Source organism: Clupea harengus, unplaced genomic scaffold, assembly GCF_900700415.2.
Source record: "Clupea harengus unplaced genomic scaffold, Ch_v2.0.2, whole genome shotgun sequence".
NCBI classification, from domain to species: domain Eukaryota; kingdom Metazoa; phylum Chordata; class Actinopteri; order Clupeiformes; family Clupeidae; genus Clupea; species Clupea harengus.
Window position 1 is genome coordinate 1 of NW_024880617.1, and position 10,467 is coordinate 10,467.

General features: G+C 41.8%; 1 pseudogene; it reads right to left on the reverse strand.

Moving 5' to 3' along the window:
* Positions 1-1,432: 1,432 nt before the first annotated feature.
* Positions 1,433-6,464, reverse strand: LOC122132506 (annotated as a pseudogene).
* Positions 6,465-10,467: the final 4,003 nt, after the last annotated feature.

Sequence of the window (10,467 nt, forward strand, 5' to 3'; positions counted from 1 at the left end):
TGGAGGAGGGGAGCAGAAGAGTGAGAAAGAAAGATAGGGTTTGGCATGGACAGAGAACTATAGAATGGGTCTATGTAGGAAAAAATGGAGGATATTTTATGAGCAATTGTGTGGGGCACAGGACACACACACACAAAGCGAAAGAGAGATTAGTGATCATAGTCAATAAACAGGCAGTTAAATCCACAAAAATCCAAAAGTCATTGAAAAACATTGAGGACAAGACAAAAATAAAAAGTCGTAAATAGGATACAAGGCACTGGAAACGTCAAACATGAAACTTGAGGAAAAAAAGCTGGAGAAGCAGAGCGATAATCTGGCAATGAATGAATAACAGTGCTGGGCTTTATACACTCATGAATGATCTGATGAGAGACAGATGTGAGAGGGAGACAGTGTTTTAGTTCCATCGGCTGTCAGTCACTCTCTAAAGTGCGATTAGCGGCAAGAGAGAAATGTCACAGAGAGTAGAACAATCAGGACCAAAACGATCACAAACAGGATTATTAGTGTAACCGGGTAGCTTTAGGACCCAGGAGTCCTAGGTAGCCCATGGCTGACGTGCCGTTTCCTTCAGACCCGCGATAGTTTAAATTGGCACGTAGTACTGGAAGCAATTGTTTGTTCTGCGGTTTACCTAACGCTTTAGGCATTGGCTCCGTGTGATCTCAGGTAGGCTGGTAACCCTCATTATGTTTGTAGTAGTTTGCATGTTTTTATGGTGTGATGGCTTGATGTAGCTTAATGTGTATTTCCCACGTAGCGACAGCCTCCTTAGCTTGACACGACGGTGGACAAGCGTGGAGTAGCGGGGTTAGAAACTCAACAGCCCTCGGTATGTTTTGTTAAGTCATTCAGAACATTGTGCACTGATGCTGTGTGGTTTGTGTAGTTAATAAGGATATTTCTGCCGCAGGTGGTGTCCGGCGACTGCCACTGTTTTTCCCCTATTAGTTTTCCATTGTTTGATTTCTTTCTGTTTTGTTTGTTTAAGGGGCTGTTTTGTGTGCTTATTTGGGGGTTTATATGCCTTTAGAGCCTTGATTAGGCTAGGCTTACTAACCTGGCAACGCATTTTTACACTTTGCACTGAGTGTTTGTCCTACAATGCCTAATGTTTGCAGTGATACTTAGATGTGATATGCAGATAAGAGTTGGTGTGGTTATATATTTGTATTCCTAAATCACGTGTGTTGTAGCGTTCCCCAGGTTGGGAGTTCACCAAACCATGTGCCATTCTAAGCTAAAGGCCCAGGTATATTAGGCCCACAATCACGCCCCTGTTGTTAGTTTTTGCTATTTTAATAGGATGTACATCCATCTGATTTTACTACTGTGCATTTAATAAACATTGTATTTATATTTGTTATACCACGGCCTCTGCCTAAGTTCTTTTGATTGGACAGGAACTGTGCAGGTAACCTAGTCCTAATTATAGTATGCTCAACTGAGGGTCTCTCACCCCATCTGTGAGAGTGGCGTAGTCGGAAACAACTAGCATGAGACCTGGTCCTAACATTCTCTGAGACCATTTAATGCTAAGTGCACCACCCCGCCACATGAGCAAGAAGCACAAGCAGTGGACTTTCTTATTAGAGGTGTGGGCAGGATTAGGGGGGACCTGGATAGGGACAGAGGGGTTCTGGACAGGATCAGACCGGTTCTGGGCAGGATCAGGCCTGTCTACTTGAGCTGGATTTGTAATCTCTCTGAGAAGAAACTGCTTAAAGACGATCCCTGGGTGGGCAGGCTCTCCACACTCCATCAGACAGGCAAAGCGATCCTCCTCCTCACACGGGGCCAGGTCTGAGTAGCCGCTCTTCCCGTGGTGAATGATGTAGGGCTTTCCCCACGCCCCCTGAAGAGACTCTCTCAAGTAGATGCCCAGATCCCTCCTCTCCCACTTCTTCCCCTTGGTTGTGGCTGAAGAGCAGCATGGTGCCCTGATCTCCAGTGTGAAGCTCTGAGGCAGGAAAGCTTAAAACACTGCCCTGGCAGCCATTGGGCGTTTCCAGTGGAGACAGACTCTGTAGTTTAGTCAAACTTCCCCCTGTGTCATCACTCAGTGCCTCTATACGATTCTGACTTGTGGTGCGGGCATTACAGTAGAGCTTTTTGGCCTTGTCTCGAACCTCAGCCACCTGACACTCACCAGACCCCTCAGACAACGGCTTTCCTGCCTGCCACTTCGTTCCCTCATCGTCACTGTAGAAAACCAAAGCGTGCTGGTGGATACATATTGTACACTTACTACGAACATGGGCTGGAATCAGCAGCCTCATGCTCTTACTGTTCTCACCCCTCTCTGCTGCAATGCCATGTCCTGGTCCGACTGCAAAGGTTTGGTATTTTGAAAGTATTATACCATGGACTTTGACTATGTCAGTCAAATCTTTTGGATGACTCCAGGTCTCACCACAGTCCTTGGAGGTGACGTAACACAAGCGGGTTTCGCCAGGTCTAAGGTCTGCTTCTTTAATTTCGCCCTTGATGCGGATGAAGAATAGAAACAGTGTATTCTTGTCTCCCACAGTCAGAAGGACTGGACAAGGGTTCATGGTGCGGTAGTTTTTTTGTTTGGTCGTCTCCAACTCCTTACAGTCAGACCACTTGTACAGAAGTGAAGTGAAGAACATAAATGTTATATAAAGTCTTACTGCCACAGTACAGATTAACACCACTGAAACCAGTGAATATTAATTTAATTGTAAAATACATTTTCTGTATTTATTCATAAAAGTTATTTGATGTCATTTCTTCAGGACCTCAGTGGGAGACCACTGGAACCAAAATCAATAACATGTATACAAACTCTACATACCACCATACTATATATATTTGTATTTATATTAATTCATATAAAATACATAAACAATTATTAAAATATTAATTACAGAAGAAATTCCTTCAAATATCACAATTAGTCCTTTCCTTGATATGAACATCAAAACTTATCTGGGTACCTTCAGACTGTTACCCTGCAGTGTGCCTTTTCTCATCACCAGATTCTTTGCATTTTCATCATTAGATTTGCCATTCTTTGCAGTGCGCTTCTCTGCAAACGCCAGGAAGGTTTTCTTTTCTTTTTCTTTAATGAAGATGAGAGCTGGAATTCTGAAGTGGTCATGGTCGCTATCTTCAAACACAACTATCTCATTCGGATCATGGTTACTCTGAGGTTGGCTGTAAATAAAAAACATTAAAAAAAAAACAATCAGTCAAAGTAAGTTTATTATGGTCACAACAACACAAACGCATTTATTGGGTGGCGACACAGGACACACACACACATGCCGAAGAGGTCGCAGTGAAATTTGTCCTCTGCATTTATCCCATCCTGGGCTGTCCTTCCTCCAGGGCAGCCAGGAGCAGTGGGCAGCCTTTATGGCACCTGGGGAACAAGTCAAGTGATCATGTCCAGTCTTTGGTGAGGGACGGACAGGAGAGTGATCTGTTCTGTTCTTCTTAGTGGAGGAAACCCCTTGTGAACACGGGGAGAACATGCAAACTCCACACAGAAAGGCCCACCTGAGCACTGAAGGCCTGGGGAGAACCTGCCCCAAGTACCAACAGCGGCCCATGTGGGAATTGAACCCAGGACCTTCTTGCTGTGAGGCAGCAGTGCAAGCACCTGAGCCACCGTGCCACAGTGATGGTTATAATCATAATTAATTGATATAGCAACCACTATACCATAGCAATAGGCTACACATTTAACAGAATGTGGATTATAGAACGCAAAAAGAGACAACTACTGCTCTTAACCACAATGAGAAAAGGCTGTCATACCACTGTCTGCCCACTAGAGGAAGCTGAGGTCCAGAGTAAATAAACCTGTCCCTGCCCAAATTTGGCAAAATATGAATGTGACTAATCCCTGTGTTAATACTACTGTGATTTTTTTTTTTTAACACTTAGATTTTTATTGTATTTCCAGAGCATACAATGAAACACAGAGAATAAGAAAGAAAAACAGAAGAAAAAAAAACATAAAACTTGTGGGATAGCACAAATACATACAAATGTTTAGTATTTGCCTTGTAAACTGATACTTAACATATACAGGGTATAAGTCAGAGTCCTTCTAGATATCTCTTGATAAAGTGTCCACTTCTGCCACCTCTTCTCAAACAAGTTTTGCCTCAAGCCTAGAATATGAGTCAACCTCTCCATTGTCCAAAGTTCCTTAATGATGGCCATCCACTGATTCTGGGTAGGAGATTCAGGTCTATACCAGCTTCGAGTTATAGTTTTTCTAGATGCTGTAGCCAATGCCGATCCTCTGTTAGTATTACAGGTGTAATGTGACCCAAGTACAAGGTGGTACAAGAAAAAGGTATTTCGTAACCTAGCACAGCAATAAGAACTGAATGTACACTTTCCCAAAAACACTTCACCCTCTCACAGCTCCGAAAAGATGTGCGTGTGATGAGCGTTTAGAGAACCACATTGTCTCCAACAGGGCTGATGTGATGTCGATTTTTTACTTTGAATCTTAGGCGTAATAAAATATCGAATCAGATTTTTCCAGTTGAATACCCTCCATTGTGATCTTGTGGAGGTTTGTTAAATTGCACACCTATCATACCATTCTTCTACTGAGATTTCCACATTTAACTCGTCTTCCCACTTTGATTTTACAAATAATGTTGACTTGCCTTTACATTCCATAATATTCTCAAAAAATCTTTATATTACTTTGGTACGATTACTATTAGGCTTATATGCACTCAACATGACATTTATTACATAATTCGTTTCTTGTGTATTTTCAATCTTCACTTCTTTATTGTAATAGTCTCTAAATTGTATATATCTAGATAGATCCCTATTTTGAAGGGCAAATTTGTCTTTTAATATTTGGAAACTCTGTAGCTCCTTATTTTCAATTACTGTGCCTATTGCCGTAATACCCTTTGTTGTCCAATGCTTAAATGTATCATCATTATCTCCTGGTTTGAATTGTGTGTCAAAGGCTATCCACCTTAGCGTAGTCTGGTCTTTCCTTAGCCTAAATTGTCTAATAAAGTTAAACATCATCCGCGAATAGACCAATCAAATGGTCCTTATGACCTATTTTAACACCTTGTAGCTCTTCATGCTGACAAATTGTTTGGGCCAGGGGTTCAATATAGAGAGCAAATAACGCTGGACTCACACAGCAGCCTTGCCTTGTTCCTCTTTCCAGTGTGATTGTTGAAGATAGTGACCCATTCATTTTGATCCTAGCTGTTGGCTGCTGGTACATTGTTTTAATACAATTAACTGGTTAAAGCCAAATCTTTCTAAGGTTTGGTAAAGAAATTCCTAATTGACTATCAAAGGCCGTTTCTGCATCGAGGCTTAGTAGGAGAGTGGCTTTATTCTCCTTTTGTATATTATCTATGAAATAATGGACCTTCTAATATTGTCATGCGTTTGCTAACTGATGCTAACTGATGGAACATATGTCTAATTAGCTAACTAAAAATGCAGTCTTTACTATATCAATACCACCTCCCTTCAGTGCTCCTTAAGAAATATTGTTGATTGGCTGGAACCGTGCACCACTTTGTAGTCACTTAATTTGTTACCCAATCACAGAGCCAAGACTGTGTACAAACACCAGTTTGTTTGAACACACACAGAGAACTGACAGCTGGAGGACTGTGAGGATAAATTCACTGAATAATTTTTACTCAGTCTTTAGTAGAATCGTTAGAATCGCAAACTCCATCCCTCGTTTTTACTGAGGGTTGAACTGCTCAAAGCCATGAATTATTAAATCATCCAGTCCAAACAGCGGTCAATGACATGATGGTGATACTAGCCAATGTTTTACATCTATGGCTTAATTAAAGACTCCACACTATGTAGCAATGAGCACCTGCTGTGGTTGTTTAGCACTGAATCTGTGTATGAGGAGTCGCTTCAGTAACTCACTTCATGGTCAAATGCAGCTGTTGTTCTTCTTCTCTCCTGTAGCGGGCCATCTGATCTCTCTCTGATGTGAGGCTGTGCTCTAAAGGGCAGCGACTGCTGTGAGTGTGTGTCCTGGGTCCAAAGCCGAAGGTGTGTGTGGGTCCACTGCAACTTCCACCCAGCAAGCAACTCCGTTTGGATGAAGAGTAGTGTACGGTTTTACATATAAATAGTAATATGTTATAATTTTTAGGATATTACAAAATGACAATTTGTGAAATATGACATTTAGGTAGAAATGAAAGGAACATTGTACATAAACTCTCCAGTCTCCTGTCTCTGGTTTATGGAACACAAATCTTCTTTCTTCTTCTTTCCTGAAAACAGACACATAATGAGTGTGTGACTGGTTACACTCAGCTGTAACTCACCTCAGAAGAGTATGCTGACAGTGCCGATAGTGGTGCTGTATTCAACCTTCAGCAGGAAAGTGAGGTCTCCTCCACTGCCTGAGTCTTTTTAAAGTGTTACTGGCTCCTCCTAGTTAACGCCTGGACGTCTTGTGATAACTAATGCGTCATAGAAGATGGTCACCCCCACCTTCTCTCTCTCTCTCTCTCTCTCTCTCTCTCACACTCACTCTTATACACACACATACACACAAACGTCTCTCTCTCTCTCACACACACACACACACACACACATTTCTCTCTCACACACCCACACACATCTCTCTCTCTCACACACACACACACAGGCACACACACACATATCTCTCTCTCACTCACTCACTCACACACACAGACACACACACACACACACACATCTCTCTCTCTCTCACACACACACAAACACATTTCTCTCTCTCACACACACACACAAACACAGACACACACATCTCTCTCTCTCTCTCTCTCTCTCTCACACACACACACACAAACACACATACACAGACACACCTTACGGAGCCAAACCAGTGCATCCAGCAGCATGTTGCCACAGCACATTCCCACATAAGTATAGGCATCCATGATCCTTTTAAAAGACAAACAACATTTCTGTGTACCGCTATTTACAATGATGATTGTCTCAAGATTGTAGCGTTTCATCTCAGCTGCCATTTGTGCTGTCTTGCCAGCTTCAAACGCTGTTCTGACTAGGTTGGATACCCGACCCGGGCCCGGCCAAATATTTAGAAATTATACTCGGGCTCGGACACATCAGCGCGATAAGGCATTGAACATTCCATATTTAAAATATCTTAATAAGTAGGGAAGTCAACGTGTTTGCTTCACATGATAACAGACTGTCATCGTGGAAGAAGTTAAAAATGAACTGTCATCTGGAGAGTTTAAAACAATACAAAACGATGGGAAATCTGTTTTATGGAGATATTTCTGCTTAGTAGTAGATTCTAATGAGGCTGTTGGATATATCCAATGTAAGAAGTGTAAAGTTGTAACGAAATATGATAGTAAGCAGACAGGGAACTCCGCCCCACAGCGCCATGTGGAGACTCTGCAAGGTGGGCTTTTGCCTTCGCCTTCGCCTTCGCTCATAGCTCAAGAAAAATCCCACTCCAGGACAAACAGAAAATGACAGAAAAATGCGTTGCATTCTGTTGCAAAGACATAAGGTCATTTCGCTCCATTAAAGGAGAGGGGTTGTTTGTGTGAGCGAGTGCATTTATCTGTTGATGCCCATTTTTTTATTGATGTTTATTATAGTAAGCAGAGGCCTGACGTGTTTAATGTGTACCATTTCATTTAGTTAGGCTGGGCTTTTTTGCAATGTGAATAATTTAAATTCAGGAGCCTGTGCTTATGGGCCTCTTGTGCGCGCCTGTGAATTTAACGCTGCTTGTTTGTGTGAGTGAGTGCACTCGTCGATGCCCGAGTTTAATAAAGGCAGGCTATTTATAAAAAACATACGTAAATGTGTCATTAGTTTGAACAGTTCAGACATTGACTCAGTCGGGTTCGGGTCGGGTTCCGACAAAATATTTGAATGGCTGTTGGGCTCGGGCACTAGTCTGTCGGACACGGGCTGGGCTCGGAGAGAAATATTTGGCCCGATCCACACTGACATTCCATGTTCTGATGGTAATGGTGGTGTCCTGGTAGAGATGATTGGCCTTGTAGCTTCCAGATGAATCTGACGTTCACACATCCTCCAGCTGAAGGTCCAGTCTCTCTCAGGGCCCTAGTTTCAGATCCAGTTTCTCTCAGGACCCTAGTTTCAGATCCAGTTTCTCTCAGGGCCTCAAGCCTCTTTTTACGGGGAGGGGTTGCTGGCCTCTTGCCCAACCCTCCTTTATTTCAGACGGGCTCGGGACTGGGTGCTGCATTGTTTCAACGAAAATGAACATGAATATATATATTTTTAGGGTGCTATGAGGGCATAATTATTCCTGGTAAAACCATCCTCAGTTCTAAGTAGGGCAACTGGTGAGGTCGACTGGGGTAAACTCCTGAAGAGAAAGTGTTGAGGGAACACCTCCCTTGCTGGGAGGGAGGATGAGAGCACACTTCCCTTGTGTTAAATAAACCCAAAACATTGCATTGTTCTGTAGGCAGCTAGAAGAATATTGCCATTACATCTCCATGGCCTAAATTATTTTAATAAGAGTACTACAGAGTACTACACAACTAGCCAACCAGCTTTATCTCGATATTAACTTCTAGGAGCAGTGTGTGTATGCGTGTGTGTGTGTGTGTGTGTGTGTGTTTGTGTTGTGTCTGTTGGTTTCTAAGTATGTCTGTATATAAAAGAGGCATTTTTTTCTATGTAGCTGTAATGTAACAATAATCTACAGATATGGCCCCCCCCACACTGAGAGGTTTAACACTGAAATTCTAATAATTTCCTGTTTTGTTCATTCAATTCAATTCCCTTGGTAGCAGGGGCAAGGAAAACTCCCTGTTAGTCAGGAAGGAACCTTAAGCAGAACCATGGCACATAAGGAGGAAACATCTGCTTGAGGTCGGCCGGGTCGAGATAGGAAGGGGGGAATGGGGGGAGGGTTGTGTGGCAGAAGGGGAAGGGAAACAACACAGAAGTGTTGTACACAGCATGCATTTGGTAGATGTACATAATATATATGGGCCATTCTACCGAATTGGTGCAAAGTGTGGTCCCACAACAAGAAAAACTTTTTACAAAACAATTAAGTATTCAGACATAGATATTTACTAAGAATATGTTATGGTCTATTTAAACCCAAGACATTAAATGAGATAGGGATAAGCTAAATATATACAAAATCATCATTTATAGGGTACTTTCTATTGGGAAGTAGCTGTCCCCAACCCTGACATCTAAATTTAAAAAAATCATGTCCATAGTTTTCATGTCACTACCGAAACACAGGAGTTTTAGTCCATTGGCTGAGCCTGGTTTCTAGCCACACCCCTGCATTTGTAACCAGGCAGTGATACTGCATCCCTGTCCCTCATGGCTGAATGGTAAGTAGCTAGATCCCATACTTTTGATATAACTGTGTTCCAAAGTCTGAAAATCAGTGTGTAACCTTAAGAATGGTCACTACCGAACACATATTTTTCTTCAATTAAGTAAACTTTTTGGGGTTTTATGCAAAGTATTATGTTTGTTTGTGTGTACACCTCTTCAAAGATTTGTTTGCTAGCCATGTACTTGCTACGATTCTTTATTTATGCTCAAAGTTAGCTAGAATTGTCACTACCGAAACAGTCACTACCGAAACAGTCACACTACCAAAACATATGGTAAAGTTTCGGTAGTGACATGATTGTTTCGGTAGTGACAAAATGGAATGGTAAGATGAATTGTATAAATTGAACTTTGAAATTTGGTAAAAATTTCATTTTTATTGATTTCATTGTGAAAACCTTCAAGAAATATTTGTAAAAATACTCTTCAGAGGAGGGAAGGAAACACAATTTGAACAGGTTAATAATAATACTCTTTTACCATAGTGTATTACTATGTTTCGGTAGTGACAATTTTTGGGAAAGGAAAAACATTCCAACACATTCTGAAAATACAACATAAAAATTGACGGTTCTTTTACTAGAAATGTGTGCTTTAGATATGGTTCAATATACAAACGGGCAAAGTTTTGGGAATAAAACATACAAATTTTCAAAATATTTCCAACCTGACTTTGCACCAATTCGGTAGAATGGCCCATATACAGACATCAGGTGGTATATACATGATACATACAAAACCAGCTTAGTGGGTATACACTGTGCTCATAGGGTTACTGTTACAGGGGTAAGGAGAGTAGGAACAGAAAAACATGTCGGTGGTGGCAATAATATGTATTTGTATATAAATGCTAGCATAGAGTATGGGGTAGAGTAAGTGTACGGCAGTACGGTGGCGGTGGGTGCAATGGGCCGAGGGTTTCTACAGGTAGATCGGATGGAGAGACTACAGCAGCGTCCCATAGCGAAGATTAGGAGAGAAAGAAAAAACTGTGAGTGGGTAGAGTTTGGCTGTCCATACACGTAGATGAGGAGTAGTGGTGGTGAAATGATTGATGAAACTCCATAGTGGTCCATCTAGCTTCTTAAAATTATC